A 17,773-nucleotide genomic window follows, 5' to 3' on the forward strand; every position below is an offset into this window, starting at 1 on the left:
AGACTTAAGAAAATAGTAAAATTCAGGAAAGCATAAAGACGGGAGTAGACATTAGAAACATGAAATTGAGGAGATGAGACCCGATAATCAAGAGACAAGACCAATGATCATATGTGATGGGGAGTCTTTATTTCACTGAGGAAAGAATATTGAGTTCAAAGGGGTAATATAGCAGAAGCCCTTGAGTTAGGAGTAACTGATGAACATTTCATTACTCACTGGGAAGTTCACTTACTGTGTCCTTATCACCTTATCACTTGGTAGGAGTTAGCAGAAATAGGGTTCATGGTAGTGACCTTCAGCATTTGTAGGTATGTCTTGCAGTGGATATGGCTTTATAGCCATAAATCAAAGAGTGAGAAGTATGTCATATTAATATGGTTCTTTTTATCAACTCAGATTCTGAGTATCCAGTCCACTGGGAAGTAATTCAATCTCTGTTATTATGTTCCCCTCCTTCTTGTCCAAGTCATGGGTAAGTCCTAGAGGCTTAATCTATACTAAAGCCCCACAGGCTGCGCTTTTCTCCTGTTATGATTATCACTAAAATATCTAATGACCAAGTCTCATAGTGCCCCGAGTTTCTAGGCTTCTTTTTGAAATTTTGGATACAAAAACCTTTGTAGAAGGTAAAAGTCCTGGAGATGCTTGGAGATACTTCCCTAGGCACAGCTCACAGCCATTGAGATCCTACCCCTTTAAAAAGTCCTAATGTGGAGTCAACTTCAAAGGACCTCTATTTGATGCTCTGCAAGAATATTCATGGTAAGAGCATTCAAATGGCATAGCAAAATGTTTAGAAATAAGGGAAGGAAAAATGGAGATCAGTGACATATATGTACCTCAATATTTTATCTAGTTACTTCCCCCCACTAGTAAACCTCTATGTCTTCTCAAACAACATATGTTTCCCATTCCTGTGTGGCCATGTACTATCACCACAGTCAACATCTCCACCACCACTAGAAAGCTGAAACATGTGCATGTTATCCCATAGGGGGATGTTACCCCAGCATAGTGTGACACATGTGCAAAGTGGTGCCTGTCAACACCTCAAGAACTAAAATGATGAGCTTGAGCACCAAGATAATGTTTGACAACCCCTTTTAGGAGCCCATTTTTCTTAATTTTCCTTCTAAAGTAACTTTACCCTACCCAGGTTCTCAGTCTTAGGCTCCGGGGCCCCACTTGTCCTCAGAGATAGGTGAACTAAACATGAGCAAGGCTGACCTAACGGCAGCTGTATAAAGTTTCTATTTGCTACTGGTAATTACAGCAGCCACTGAATCCTATTCTCCAGCAATACCGTATCATCTTCCTAACCATTTCCTTCCTTTTACCACACCTATATCAAGACCTCCTGATGATGTCTTCCTAGATTAAGCCAGCTGGGTATTTTTATCTGACCTGTATGAGGTCCAGGCTTTCAAGGGCAAGAGAAGAATGGGAATTTATGGAGAATAATTCATATAATATGTGTAGTCTGCACCTGTGTTCTCCATAGAGGGTGGCTGGATTGATCTGGCACATAGGAGGCTCTCAACTAATTGTTGAATGGGTTATTTTCCTTATACTCCTGTAGCTTCAGTCTCTGCCTTTCTATGGACTCCTTCCCAGTAGCAGTTCACCATACTGTCTTGCCACCCCTCTACTTCATCTCCTCAAATCCTTATGTTCTTCTCCACTGCTTGATCTCCCTCTGGCAGCCAAATTTCCTAGGAAAGTTCCTTGTGCTTGGCCATCCCTTTCCAATTCTTATCCCTCTCCAGTCTGACTTTCACCCCCATAAATGCCTCTGATTGAGGTCAGCCATCATCCTACTTGCTAATCTCACATTTCTCAATTCTTACTGTACTTGCTCTCCCTTTGTTGAGAAATACACTTCCATCAGCTTTTGTGACCTCAGCATCCATTTGTTTTCTTCTTCTTCCTCCCCCTGAGGATGTTCCATCTCAGTCTCCTCTGCAGGTCCCTCTTTCTTTGCCAAGACATTAAATGTACTAGGTATTAATATACCCAAGAGCTCTGGCCTTGTACTTCCTCTTGCTCTCCATTTTCCCTGGCACATCTCACCTTCTCCTTTGGCTTCAGTTATATGCTGATGCTTCTCAATCTACTTATAATTCAAACACATCCCCTAAGGCCAGAGGTATATATTCTAGTACCTATCAGATATCTCTATGTACCACTGGCACCCCAGACTCAAAATCGCCAAAGCTGAACTTATCATTTCTCCTTAAAACCCACTGGTTCTCTTATTTTTCCTTCTCTCTCTTTTTTTTTTTCATTCTGATGCTATTATTGTCCTTTTACCTTTAGACTCCCACCATTTCTCCCACTTCTGGCAACTACCAGTCTTTTCTTTGTATCTGTGAGTTATTATTTTGTTTTTAAGTGTCTACATACAAGAGACACTATATGGTATTTGTTTTTCTCTGTCTGTCTGATTTCACTTAGCATAATGCCCTTGTTGCAAATGGCAAGATTTTGTTCTTTTTTATGCTGAATATCCCATTGTGTGTGTGCATACTGTAATATGTATACTAGATATACAGTAATATAGACACATACACTCTCTCTATATAATATATACTCTAATATATCTGTATATATACAATAAATTTTTATCTGTTCATCAATCAATAGTCTCTCAGGTTGCTTCCGTATCTAAGCTATTATAAATAATGCATATAACCTTTTCAAGTTGTGTTTCTGTTTTATTCAGGTAAATATTCAAAGTGGAGGGGTGCCTGGGTGGCGCAGTCGGTTAAGCGTCCGACTTCAGCCAGGTCACGATCTCGCGGTCCGTGAGTTCGAGCCCCGCATCAGGCTCTGGGCTGATGGCTCAGAGCCTGGAGCCTGTTTCCGATTCTGTGTCTCCCTCTCTCTCTGCCCCTCCCCCGTTCATGCTCTGTCTCTCTCTGTCCCAAAAATAAATAAAAACGTTGAAAAAAAAAGTGGAATTGCTGGATCATATGGTTGTTCCATTTTTAATTGTTTAAGGAACTGCCATACTGTTTTCCATAGTAGATACACCAATTTGCATTCTAAACGTGCAAAGTATTCCCTTTTTTCCACATCTTTGTCAAGACTTCTTATTTCTTGTCTTTGTGATAATAACCATTATAACAGGTGTGGTTTTGATTCATTTCTCATTGTGGTTTTTACTTACATTTCCCTGATGATTAATGGTGTTGAACATATTTTCATGTGTCTATCATGTGTATGCCTTTTTTTAGATAATTGTCCATTCAGGTCCTCTTGTCCATTTCTGAATTGGATTATTTGGGGTTTTAATGGCCATTGAGTCTTATGTTCTTCATATATTATGAATATTATCCCCTTATCAGATATAGGATTTGCAAATATTTTTGCAAATAGTTTGCCTTGTCAACTTGTTGATTGTTTCCTTTGCTGTGCAGAATCTTTGTAGCTTGATATAGTTCCACTTGTTTATTTTTGCTTTTGTTGCTTGTGCTTTTTTAAAATTTTTTACATTTGTTCATTTTTGAGAGACAGAGAGAGACAGAGCACAAGTGGAGGAGGGGCAGAGGGAAAGAGGGAGACATAGAATCTGAAGCATGCTTCAGGCTCCGAGCTAGAGCCCAACACGGGGCTCCATCTCACAAACCTCGAGATCATGACCTGAGATGAAGTTGGATGCTCAACTGACTGAGCCACCCAGGTGCCCCGCTTGTGCTTTTGATATAAGATTCAAAAACTCACCACTGGGGCACCTGGGTAGCTCATCAGTTAGGCGTCTGACTCCATCTCGGCTACAGTCATGATCTCACAGTTTGTGAGTTTGAGCCTCACATTGGGCTCTGCACTGACAGTGAGGAGCCGGCTTGGAGTTCTTTCTCCCTCCCCCTGTACCCCTACCCCACTTCTGCTCACTCACTGTCTCTCAAAATAAATAAACTCTAAAAAATTAAAAAAAAAAACCAAACTCATCACTAAGACTGATGTCAAAGAGCTTACCACCTATGTTTCTTCTAGGAGTTTTATGGTTCCAGGTCTTATGTTCAAATCTTTAGTCCATTTGAGGTTAATATTTTGTGTATGGGATAAGTAGGGGTTGAGTTTCATTCTTTTGCATGCAGCTGTACAGTTTTTCCAACACAATTTGTTGAGAGTCTGTCCTTTCCCCATTGTATACTCTTGGCTCCTTTGTTGTTAATTAATTGACCATGTGTACAAGAGTTTATTTATGGGCTCTTCATTCTGTTCCATTGATCTGTGCTTCTGTTTTAATGCCAATACCATACTATTTAATTACTATAGCTTTGTAATATAGTCTGAGTGAGGGAGCATGATGCCTCCAGTTTTGTTCTTTATTTCTTTCTTTTTTTTTAATGTTTATTTATTTTTGAGAGAGAGAGAGAGACAGAGCATGAGCAGGGGAGGGGCAGAGAGAGAAAGGGAGACAAGGAATCTGAAGCAGGGTCCAGGCTCCAAGCTGTCAGCTCAAAGCCTGACGAGGGGCTCGAGCCCACAAACTGTGAGATCATGACCTGAGCCAAAGACAGACGCTCAAACGACTGAGCCACCCAGGCGCCCCCCCCAATTTTAAATATGGCTTTTCAATATTTTGTTATTAGTGTATAGAAATACAACAGACTTTTGTGTATTGATTGCATATCCTGCAACTTTACTGTATTTGTTTATTAGTCCTAACAGATTTTTGATGAAGTTTTTAGGGTCTTCTATATGTAATACCATATCATCTGAATATAGTGAGAGTTTGACTTCTTCCTCCATTCCTACTCATACATACCTTTAAAAAAGTTTACTGATTTTAAGCCTGGGATGCTCCCAGTTTTGAACATTGAGCAACCCAAGAAAACCTGACTGCAGACAGAGTATATAGTAGCATGTTATCTTCTGTATTTCCCTTCTCTGTGCTATAATCTCAGCTCTGCAGACCTTCCTACTTGCATATCTTATGTTCCCATCATCTCTTCACACAGTCCTCTCTGACCACTTTCCTTAGCTATCAATAGCTGAGCTGAGATTACACTTCTATCTGTCCTTTTACCTTATTTTGAATTGAGCAGCATAGTGATAAAACATGGGTCTACTTATGAAATAAAAACAGCCCATTCTGCAATTAAAACCAAGTCTTAAGATACTAATATCCTAAAGACACATGATTACGATTTGCCTATTTTACTTTTTAAAGTTTATTAATTTATTTTGAGAGACGAGGAGAGAGAGAGAATGGGAAAGGGACAGAGAGAGAGGGAGAGAGAATCCCAAGTAGGCTCTGACTGTCAGATGCAGAGCTTGATTTCACAAACTGTGAGATAATGACCTGAGCCTAAATCAAGAGTCAGACCCTTAACCAACTGAGTCACCCAGGTGCCCTGCCTATTTTAAATATTAAGCAGTATAAGTGTAAATTTTCAAAAGAGGATACAAATAAAAATGACACAAGAGCATTGTTTAAAAAATAATTTATTTATTTTGAGAAACAGTGCACAGAGCCCAATGCGGGGCTTGAACTCACGAACCATGAGATCATGACTTGAGCTGAAGTCAAGAGCCAGTTGCTTACCGGACTGAGCCACCCCGATGCCCCAACACAAGAGTTTTTGATCGGAGAAGGGAAATACCAAATCTAAAATAGAAGAGTTTCACAAGGATGGGAAGCCAAGGAATCAAAATAAAACTTCTACTCCAGATTTTTGCCTAAAAAGGAGCTCTAGGAGTTTCTGTCTTGCAAGAGTTCCTATCTGGGTAGACACAGCTGTACTGAGCCCCTGCTTGTCACCAGGCTTTGCTGTAGACACTGGACCATTCTGCAGTAAACAACAAGGCTACTGGATTAGCAAGGCAAATACTTTTATTTCAATTTAACAGACAATAAAACTGAGACCCAGAGAACTTGACTGAGTGATTTTCCTGAGGTTCTTGGAGACAGTTAAAGAACTGCATCAAGAACTCGAGTCTCCTCATTGTTCTTAGTAGACCATAACTACAAATCAGACTTGAGGTACAGGATTCTAATAAACCTTGTCACAGTTTCTGACTTCCTGCACCCATCTGTTCTTCACTTATTGGAGTATCATTCTCCATTTTTCTCTGTCTTTTCCTCTATTTCCCAAGAACATTTTGCACTTTGGCCATGAGATTGTATGCATTGCTCCATTATCTTAAGTAGACCCAGTCAAAGATTCACATGATAATCTCTGCTGTAAGCACATTGGTCAAGGTGCGAGGGAGGCAGGAAGTGTGCCAATACATTGCATAAGTGCCATGAACATGTAATCGGATAGTGTGACACGGGACAAAGTGACCAAGGGAAACAAAGAATAAGGCAGAATAAAAGCAAAGGGGAGAAAACCACCGGACTGTTACTACAATGTACTAGAAGCAGAATAGGCTAGGATTCTTCTGTAACCACACTGTTGGAGAGTTTACTGACAGAAGGAAGTCTAAATAAAATCCAGAATCTAATTACATGAAAAGTTATTAGGCCACTTGATCCATGATCAAAGACAAGAAATAGACATTTCCCCTGCAGCACAGAGTATGTGATCTCCCTATGGGTGCTGGGATATACAAAGCGACATGGATGTCTGATTTGTTCACTAATGTTGTTTGTAGTTTGTTTGTTTTTTTTCTCTGTGAAGTGTGTTGCAGTTTTTTACAAAAGATCATAGAATTGGGGAAAGTCTTAGAATATTCTTTTATGCAGTCTCTGAAATGCCATGTTTTAAAAATGTAAAGGAAAGGTACTCACTTCACATGGTATTTTCTCATTTTAGGAACCATTTTCTGCTCACCCTCAAATGATTGTTTTGTACTATCTTTGCATGTTTAGCAAAAAATGGGTGATCTGTACACTCTAACTTTATACATAGCAAAGGTTGGAAAACAACTCTGGTAAGGATGCCTGGGGAAGGTGCTAACATCTCTACCTTTCCCTTATAGAAAAGTCTAGAGACGATAGTTTTTCAAGTCATCTTATTCAACTCCTGCTGTCACACACCTTGATGTCACCACTTATCAGTATCCAAGATTTTCTAAATAGTTTTTAGAAACATTCTGGGAGTGAGTGAATAAGAGATGTCTGGATATTACAAAAAGAAATGTTCTGGGAGTGGGTATACAAGAGATATCTGGATGTCAGAGAATTTAGGATATGAGCTCATTCTGTTTATTTACAGCTTGGTTTCTCTTGGGAGGAAATGTACTCCCTTTTCACTTACAGGATCTCCTACGTGGAAGACAATTGTTCTTAAGTCCTCCTGTTTGTCCTTTCAATCAAAAGTCTTGGGCTTGAGATTGATTTTTCTTCAAGGCTATATAAGTCTTGGTGTTGGCAGGATGATTTTAGAGAAGGTACAAGATGGAAAAAAAGGAGTACAAGCTATGAAGGCAGTGGGTTGACATGCTATTTCTTGTAAGTCCTTAAGGAATCTTCAACTATGTGATCAACTCCTCCCAACTGAATGAATACCACTTTTAAATTGAATTAATATCATAAAGCAGTTGTAAAAAACAATAGCAAGTATATTGTTTATAAGGCAATGCTAGTTCTATTTCCTATTCTACTATAAGAAAATGAACATATTTTATTTCTTATACTCTTATGTTAAAAATATAAGTATAACTGGCAGGCTGCATAAACTAATATTTCCTTGGAAAACTATTCAAACCATGGTTTTCATATTGTCTTTCTTGATATAATTTTTATTTTTTTAATTGATTTTTTCTGCGTAAAGATGAGAATGTTCTTCAAATGTAAATAGAGAAATACTTACAAATGAATATATATATATATATATATATATATAATTTATTGCACTAAGTAAATGTGAGCACTTTAAAGGTTTCATTTATTTTCTTCCAATGAAATCGCTATTTCTTTTCTTTTCTTTTCTTTTCTTTTCTTTTCTTTTCTTTTCTTTTCTTTTCTTTTGAAAACGCTATTTCTTATTGCCTAAGAGTGATTCAAGACTGACTGTTGTATAACATCAAAATATTAAGAAATTCAATGTCATTAATTAGGATTTAAAAGGAATGATTAGAACTAAGATGGACATATTACATTCATCATGGCAACTTAGTTCTATTCATTTAGGCTTTTCCACTATTCATATATATGTATTTTTTTTTTGGTTGGGATATTTTTCTGATGTTCTAAATACATCTTATTATAGTTCATTTGACTATTATTCCTAGATATTATGACAACAGATATCTACAGAGCATAGTAAAAAGACAAATAACTTTGATTATGATGGCAAGATTTTTTGTGCATTTTTTATGTCTTCTAAAGTCAAGACATATGTTTAATTATCTTTTTTTCTCTTCTAAGATTTTATTTAAATTCAAGTTCATTAACATATAGTGTAGTATTGGTTTCAGGAGTAGAATTTAGTGATTTATCACTTATATACAACACTCAGTACCCTCCTTAATGCCCATCACCCATTTAAAACATCCACCCCATTTCCCCTCCAACAACTCTCAGTGTGCTCTCTATAGTTAAGAGTCTCTCAGGGTTTGCCTCCCTCTCTGTTTTATCTTATTTTATTTTCCCTTCCATTCTCCTATGTTCATCTGTTTTGTTTCTTAAATTTCAAATATGAATGAAATCACAAAGTATTTATCTTCTTCTGACTGACTTATTTCATTAAGAATAATACACTCTAGTTGTATCCACATCATTGCAAATGTCAAAATTTTATTCTTTTTGATGGCTGAGTAATACGCATGCACACACACACACACACACACACACACACCCCACAATCTTCTTTATCCAAAGACAGTCTCTTCAGTAAATAGTGTTGGGAAAATTGTACAGTGACATGCAGAAGAATGAAACTGAACCACTTTCTTACACCAGACACAAAAATAAATTCAAAATGGATGAAACACCTAAATGTGAGACAGGAAACCATCAAAATCCTAGATGAGAACACAGGCAGCAACATTGACCTTGGCCTCAGCAACTTCTTACTAGACATGTGTCCAGAGAAAAGAGAAACCAAAGCAAAAATGAACTACTGGGACCTCATCAAGATAAACAGCTTCTGCACAACAAAGTAAACAATCAACAAAGCTGAAAGGCAGCCTACAGCATGGGAGAAGATATTTGCAAACGGCATATTGGATAAAGGGCTAGTATCCAAAAATCTATAAAGAACTTAGCAAACTCAACACCCAAAAAATAAATAATCCGGTTAATAAATGGGAAGAAGACATGAACAGATATTTCTCCACAAAGACATACAAATGGCTAACAGACACATGAAAAGATGCTCAACATCACTCATCATCAGGGAAACCAAATCAAAACCACAATTAGATACCACCTCCCACCTGTCAGAATGGCTGAAATGAACAACACAGGAAACAAAAGATGCTGGCGAGGATAGGAGAAAAGGGAAACCCTCTTACTATATTGTTGGGAATGCAAACTGGCACAGTCACTCTGGAGAACACTATGGAGGTTCCTCAAAAAGCTAAAACTCATTCGAATTTTAACCTATGACCCAGCAATGGCACTACTAGGTATTTGCCCAAAGGATACAAAAATATTGATTTGAAGGGGCACATGCACCCCAATGTTTATAGCAGCACTATCAACAAGAGTCAAATGTAGAACGAGTCCAAATAGCCTTTGTACATTTCAATTTCAAATTTATATCGTGATAAATCAAGGAGAATTTTAGAATCCATATAACCCATAATATAACTTTCAAAGGCCCAGGATTCTGATATCTCTTGTTCATAGATGAAAAAAGGTTTTATTTAGGTTTTATTAAATCCTCAGTCTTTCAAAAGGCAGTCTTAGTTGAGGCAGCTGAGTATTGGGAAATCATCCAGGTGTTTGGAAAATATAGAGTTACGGGTAATCCATTAGATATCCATTTCCTATTAAGAACTATAGTTGTAAGAGTAAAAACATAACTGATTATGAGGATAAGAAAGGATGTTACAATCAAACTACATTTTGACACTTGATAAGGAGAGATTCTAACAGCAAGGATAAATAATAAAGCCTGGCTGATAAATGACAGTTTCTTTTTCTAGTAGTTTATCCGCACTATAATGTTCTTTACATGAGACACTTATAAGGCTTAACTGAAACGGGTAAAGTAAATAACTGTAAGGTGGGGTGTCATAGCAGGAACCAGAGTAGTCAAAGAGTACGTATAGGCTATACCTTGAGGGAACATAAACCCTGAGTTACCCCTTGGAGACATAAATTCAGTGTAGTGTAAAGATGAGGAGTTTGCAGTGGAGTTATCCACTAATAGCAGTATAGCAGTGCACCCGGAAGAAGGCATTTACCTTTTCTCATCTGCCATCTGTGTGACTTGAGCTAGCACTTACGGTTTGAATTCATTTTGAATAAATTAGTTCATGTATATGTGTCAGCTAGTCTGGTTTTTATAATTACAAGTCATCAGAATAGTTGCTCTCAAAAGTCAGCCTTGCTCGAGAGAATGCAAACATAGAGGTCCTTAAGGATGGCCTGATATTGGAGAGAATTCTGAGACCCAAGGGGAAAGATAGGTTAACTTGACTTGAAAGCTAAGTTTCAAAATTGTTTGATTGTGAAATAGCAAATCCCTGTGCATGATGGAGGCTCACTGTTCGTAATTCTGATACTACAGATGATCAGAATTCCATCAAACTTTTGATGGATAATTATTACATTATACAATGCTTTGATGAATCCATGCATTAAAAAGTATTGAGTACCCACTATGTTCTAGACACAGTGATGACTGCAAATCACTTCCCTCCGTGAGCTTCCAATTTAGTGGATAATGATAGTTAATAACACAAGGCAGCATTTGTTAATTTTCAAATGAGTGTCATTGACAGTAAATTCTCCAGGAAACAATCTTTCTCAACAGAGAGGCTCATAAAGCCTCTTTGCTCCCTGACATTAATCTGTCCATCTTTCATGTGAAACCAAACATTCAACTAAATTTACATTCTTCTCCAAGGAGAACCAGCTGGTGTTTATAGTGAATCCTTTTGGCTTGATTATTGCCATGTACAACTTATTCTTTATTTCTATTTTATAACATGACTGGAAACAGCAACAAATTTAAACAGAGACATTAGCAACAGTCTCCAAACATAGTTAATTTATGTCTTTTAAAAACATGTATTTTTAAAGCATGGTGCAAAATTACCAGAAGTTTCTATAGCATGATTATAAATGTGAAATACATTTTCATGAAGCCACCAAAATAGTTAACCTAAATACCCCTTTCTGAGAGAAACTGATAGAAAAGCATATGTGGCATGCTGTTTTTCAGGTCGTTATTCAAAGGACTTCAAAAGGAAGTTTGTGAATTCATACAATTATTCGCAGAAAGTAAGATGACTGTAATGTTCATTAATCCAATGAACCTATTCAAAGGTATCAGAGGTATCTCTCAGAATGTAGGGATATAAATATCTTTCCTGGCTCTTATGTGCGCTGTGTCGTACGGGTTAAGAGGATATCTAAGTGTTTCTCAGTGATTTAAGATAAATGAGACAATTCTTGAGACTGTCCTTAGAATATTTTTAAGCTTTTTACAGATCAGATTGCTGCCCAAGTTACTTATTTTCTATGATTACGAGAAGAGTAAGGGGATCTGGAAATCCCACTTAGTTGTATAGTCTGAAAATGTTTTCAGAGATGAAGGGAAGCAAGGTTTGGGTAGGGAGGAAAGGAGGATGGAGAATCACTGGTCACATACACCTTTTGTTTTTAGGACCTCTTTGGTGCCCATTGGAGTGTGGGAAGATTTGCTAATGTCACTGGTAAGCTAACCTAGTTCTCTCACAAGCCCACCGCTGGCATGGCTCCAAAATGTCAGGTGGGTGACTTCTATCCTCAGAGTCTGATCAACTCCCCCTTTAATGATTCTTTATCACCTTGGTAACACATCAGTCTCTCAATGTAACCAGCAACATTTTGTCATAGAGATCTTAAAAATAATTTGTCCAATTTCCATAGAAAGCCTTCAGTGTGACAGGCCCTGAGCCAAACAAGGGGCAACTCACTAATACTGAGTTGTTACTGGCAAATAACTGAGCCAAACTTCCAAGGGCATTTATATGATAATGCAACAAAGGCAGTGGAATACAGTTCTCATTTTGGGTATCATGAAGAAAAGTAGAGGTAACATTCTTAGACTCAATGATTTACGTTATCTCTTTGGTCCTATAGATTTCTAAATTTCTATTATAGCAAAACGAACCCGATCAGTTCCTTCTGTCTTGTAAACTGCCTTGCAGGCAATACAAAATTTCACTACTGCTTTTATCTACTGACCCCCAACCTTAGTCTTTGCAATTCTAATCTAATCTCTGATTATGCTTTCAACTTTCAATATTTACATGTCCATTCATTTTTCATGTGTCCTCCATAATTCCCTTCCCTTCATCAAGGCCTTTTGGGCAAATATATCAAAGTGATCTGCTGTCCAAATGGCAAACTGTTGATAAACGCTGAAGCTGGGGAATGATCCTGTAAGGTCATTCATTATACCTTTATTTATACTTTTTAATTTTTTTTTAAGTTTGTTCATTTATTTTGAGGGAGAGAGAGAGAGAGAAAGAGGCAGGGAGAGAGAGAATCTCAACCAGGCTCCGCAGGACTTGATCTCATGAACTGTGAGATCATGACCTGGGTTGAAATCAAGAGTCAGATTCTTAACTGACTAAGCCATCCACATGGCTCTATTACAAATTTTACAGAAAAAAGTTTATAGGAAGACTCACAGACTTAAATGTGCTTCTTCTATCCATTAAAGAACATACATATGTCCATTAAAATACATAAGTATTTTCTGTATTAATTTCATGTGGAATCAAGTCTTTGTATGAAAGTCTGTGGGTCTCCTATGGTTTCTAAGTTTCCTTGATGAGGTGATGTCCATGTAAATCTTGATCAAGAGTTAGGCCTTGAAGTCCCAACTGCTAAATTCACCATTTCTATGTGGGAGTCATTGTTGTTAAATTTAAAATTCCACAAGTCTGTGACTCTTTTTGTAACACATCACTAATGTTAGGGACCAGATGTTTCCTTTAGATCACATTAGGGTTTGTTATGGGTTTCCCTTTTTTTTTCTCTTATAATACATATCTAGCAATATGCACACTGAAGGCAGTTGTTTGAGGAACATTACAGTGTAGAGTCCTTCAGGTGGAAGCTTGAAATAGTTTCTCAGTGACAAGGAAGGGAAATGTGACAAGGGGAAAATGTGGAAAGGAAAAAAATAATAATAAGAGGAACAAGCACAATGTATATACCAGATGAGGCTAAGGAGAAAATAGATAACAATCTCTAACTTGTTGAACTACTGTGATCTTAATGCGAAAAAAAAAAGGAGAAATGTTCCAATTTGCATTGTTAGTTTAATATTGAGAAAAACTTTTAATAACTGTCTTTTAGGATGTGAATATATCTCCATGGCTTGATATTCTCACTGTATCAGTAAATTTTCCATTATGTATCATTTAATGGGAAAAACAAAAAATACTGACGTTACTCACTGTGCTTCTTTTGATGTAACTTTTGCTCCCTATGATCAAGTAGAAAATATGTACCTGCAAAGGGCATTCAGGATTGTAATGGCTATTATAAAATTCAAGTTAATTGAATGGTTTTATTAATATATCATCTTTTTGCTGACTTTTACAAGTGGTAAAATTAAGATTTAGAGAAGTTAAGTGACCTGTGATCACATGTGTTCTAAGTGGGAGAATCACCATCCCAGATCTCCTCAGTCAGAATTGTTTAATTTTCAAGGACTCCCATTATATAAACAGCTCATTTTTTCCCTTTGATACTAAAAAAATAGCATTTAAAAATACATTTTGAGGGTTTTTTTTCAGCTTTTCAAGTCTTCCACATAAAATTTAAATGAGTCTCAACAAATTGTCATTTAATTTTCAAACACTGAATTGTTGAGTCCTATATTTCATCTAGCTCTCATTCCAAGTGGTTACACTTTTTGTCTGATAAACATTATTTCTCGAGATCTCATTATATTTGGAAACAGGATATTTCCAAAGGAAAGAAATGACAAGGCTGCATCTTTTTTTAATATTTTAAACAACTGCTGTATTTTAGGGATGAAGGCCAGCTTCTTCAAAGTCTCATGAAAAATCATGATGAGGAATCACATGTGACTAGGAAAAAACAGGCACTAAATTTTGTTTGTATGCATGCCAATTCACAGCCCAGAAAGGAACTGGTTGGTTTATTTTGCTATCTAGTAACTTTATGTATAAGCATATATACAGAATATAAATAAATTCTGAAAATACCTTTAAATATTCAAATGTCTGTTTTAAAATGCATTCTAATAGGTGATATATGAATTCAAGAGGCCTAGATAGACTTCATTTTAAATTCCAAACTGTTAAACACAGGCTGGTCATTTGGGACATCATCTGAGAAGATTGATTTTTTCAAGGGTCGAGACCTCATTGAAAATATCCCACTCAAAAACTGAGAAACCCTAAATGCAGATGAAATGAGCCTAAGCAAAGTCCGTAAGATAAGGCTGAGATCCACGTTCCTGGCCAAGAACCTAGGCACACCATGGTCGGTGGTGAGGCTTGAGGATAAACTCAGAGAGCAGTTTCAGAGCTGGGTGTGAGAGTTAGGAACATCATGAATACAGACTGGAAGTGAGCAGGCAGGGCTGAGTTTCATAGGCTGTGTGAGCTGAGCAGTAGAGTTCAGATACAGCGATGCAGACGAATTTCTCACAGATTCTGAATGGAAACCTATGTCGGTAAATAGATAAAATGACGGGAAATTTTTCTTACCTTCCCGCTGGGCTTTACCTCTGCTGTCAATGAGGGCCTCACACTATGAACCCCACGGCCACGCACCCACACAGCCGCTAGGATATTTAAACTGGGAGTCAAGGAAAGAAGTTCTGTGATTACATGCTGTGATCAGTGTATTGGCATCTGCCTATTCTATTGGCATGTGTGTGAAACATACCTTAAGCACATCACTTAACAATGTATAATTTCTACAATCTTCCTTCATTGCAAAATTCATGGCAGGCACCCCGTTGAGTGTGTTTATCACTCCCTGTGGCTGCTCTTGAAATATTTACGGGAACATTAAAGAAAAAATATCCTCTATCACGATAAGTATGGGATAATGAATACAATCGTTGAATTTTATATTGTACACATGAAAATAAGATAGCACTGTATGTTAACTCTACAGGAATTAAAAATTTAAATGTAAATATGAATATGAATATAACAATAAACAAACAAACAAACAAACATACATACATATATACATTCTCAGGTTCCACAATCTCAGAACAAAAAGTCACCCGTGGATAGGTTGCAGGGATCCAAGGTTAAAAACCATGGTAGTGACTCATATCAAATACGCTGCTGAATGAGCAGTCATAGAAATGAGTACATTAACAGTACTGGTGGGATAAGTAAAAAGAAAGTTTCCACGATTGCACAGATAGGGCAAATCTATATACTATTTTCAGACCTTTGACCTTTGCTCAGATATGACCCAGCTAGTCTTCTATGCCTTGGCCTTTGTATTTTATCTGACCCTTTACTGCTAATAGACATGAAACAAATCGACAGCCTTTCCTTAAAATTTCCCAATTAAGTTTGTGCCCTTTATTGCCCTTAGGTTTTTTTTTTAATTTATTTTTACATTTACATCCAAGTTCTATAATGACTTCAGGAGTAGATTCCAGTGATTCATCCCCTGTGTATAATACCCAATGCTCATTCCAACAAGTGTCCTCCCTAATGCCCCTTACCCATTTAGCCCATCCCCCCCACCCACAACCCCTCCAGAAAAAAACTTCAGTTTGTTCTCTGTATTTAATAGTCTCTTATGTTTTGTCCCTCTCCTTGTTTTTATGTTATTTTTGCTTCCCTTCCTTTATGTTCATCTGTTTTGTATCTTAAATTCCTCCTATGGTTGAAGTCATATGATATTTGTCTTTCTCTGACTAATTTCACTTAGCATAATACACTCTAGTTCCATCCACGTAGTTGCAAATGGCAAGATTTCATTTTTTTAAAATTTTTTTTAATGTTTATTCATTTTTGAGAGAGAGAGCAGAGACAGAGCATGAGCGGGGGAGGGGCAGAAAAAGAGGGAGACACAGAATGTGAAGCAGGCTCCAGGCTCTGAACTGTTAGCACAGAACCCGACGCAGGGCTCGAATTCATGGACCACGAGATCATGACCTGAGACGAAGTCAGATGCTCAACTGACTGAGCTACCCACACGCCCTGAGATTTCATTCTTTTTGATTGCTGAGTAATACTCCATTGTGTGCGTGTGCGTGTGTGTGTGTGTGTGTGTGTGTATGCACGCGCCCCACATCTTTTTTATCCATTCATCCATCTGATGGACATTTGGTCTTTTTCCATACTTTGGCTATTGTCAATAGCGTTGCTATAAACATTAGGGTGCATGTACCTATTTGAAACAGCACACCTGTATCCCTTGGATAAATACCTAGTAGTAAGTTTGTGCACTTTTAAATAGGATTTGAAGTAGCCTATATTAAGGCACAATGATCACTGCTTCATTATGCCATTTTAACCACCATTAGTGATCAGAGACAATAGTATGCTTTGAATATTGTGTATAATTTAGTCAATCTGCTTATCGGTGCTTGAAAAGGCAAAAACAAAACATATAGCTGCTAGAGACAAGTAAACTAAAAACTCCAATCAACGATAAAAATTATGGCGTGAAATGAAGACTAGAAAGCTGCTATTAGTGTTGTGTATTTTGAATGTATTCATAACTACAAATGAAAAGGCCAAGGTTAAAATCAGTTAATATAGCTTACTTCTTGCAGGAATCTATGACAACAGTGTCTAAATAAATAATAAAGTATGATCAGCAAACATACAGGTTTTCTTTATAACCTTGTAACAGAGATTATTGTAACACATTATGTAACTATAAAATTATTTGAACTTCCATACAAAAATATAAAAAACATCTTGTTACATAATATTATTATTAAGTCTTTAGGCTTTATGCCAAAAGTGTTACAAGTTTGATAAATAGGAAATCTCTTTTCCTTGTACCTTTATTGTTACAACTGATGTCTGCTACATGTTGACTATATATATAACAATTGAATCATGGGCATGACCAGTAATTATGATCTTAACTTGGTACAAAGATGTCGTGGGTTTGGTTCCAGGCCACCACACCAGCAAATATCACAATAAAGTGAGTCAAATGAATTTTTTTTTACTTTTAGTGCCTATGAAAGGTATGTTCACATATACTATAGTTTATTAAGAGTGCAATAGCATTACATCTAAAAAACCCCAATGTACATGCTCTAATTTAAAATGCTTTATGGCTAAAAAACGTTAACTATCATCTGAGGTTTCAGCAAGTAGTACCCTTTTTGCTGGTGGAGGTTTTTGTCTTGATGTTGATGGCTTCTGACTGATCAGGGTGGTGGTCGTTGATGAAGGGGGTGACTATGGCAATTTCCTAAAATAAGACTATGAAGTTTGTTGCATTGTTTTCCTCTTCTTTTCATGAATGATTTCTCTGTAGCATGTGACGCTGTGTGATAGCATTTGACATTTGACCCACAGTAGAATTTCTTTCAGTCCTCTCAAACCCTGCCACTGGTTTATCCACTAAGTTTCTGTAATATTCTAACTCCTCTGTGGTCATTTTAATAATCTTTATAGCATTTTCACCAGGAGTAGATCCCATCTCAAGAGACTACTTTCTTTCCTCATACATGAG

This window comes from Lynx rufus, unplaced genomic scaffold, assembly GCF_022079265.1.
Source record: "Lynx rufus isolate CCGP_SWC_20201006 ecotype Redwood Valley unplaced genomic scaffold, mLynRuf1.p SCAF_4, whole genome shotgun sequence".
In the NCBI taxonomy this organism is placed as follows: Eukaryota; Metazoa; Chordata; class Mammalia; order Carnivora; family Felidae; genus Lynx; species Lynx rufus.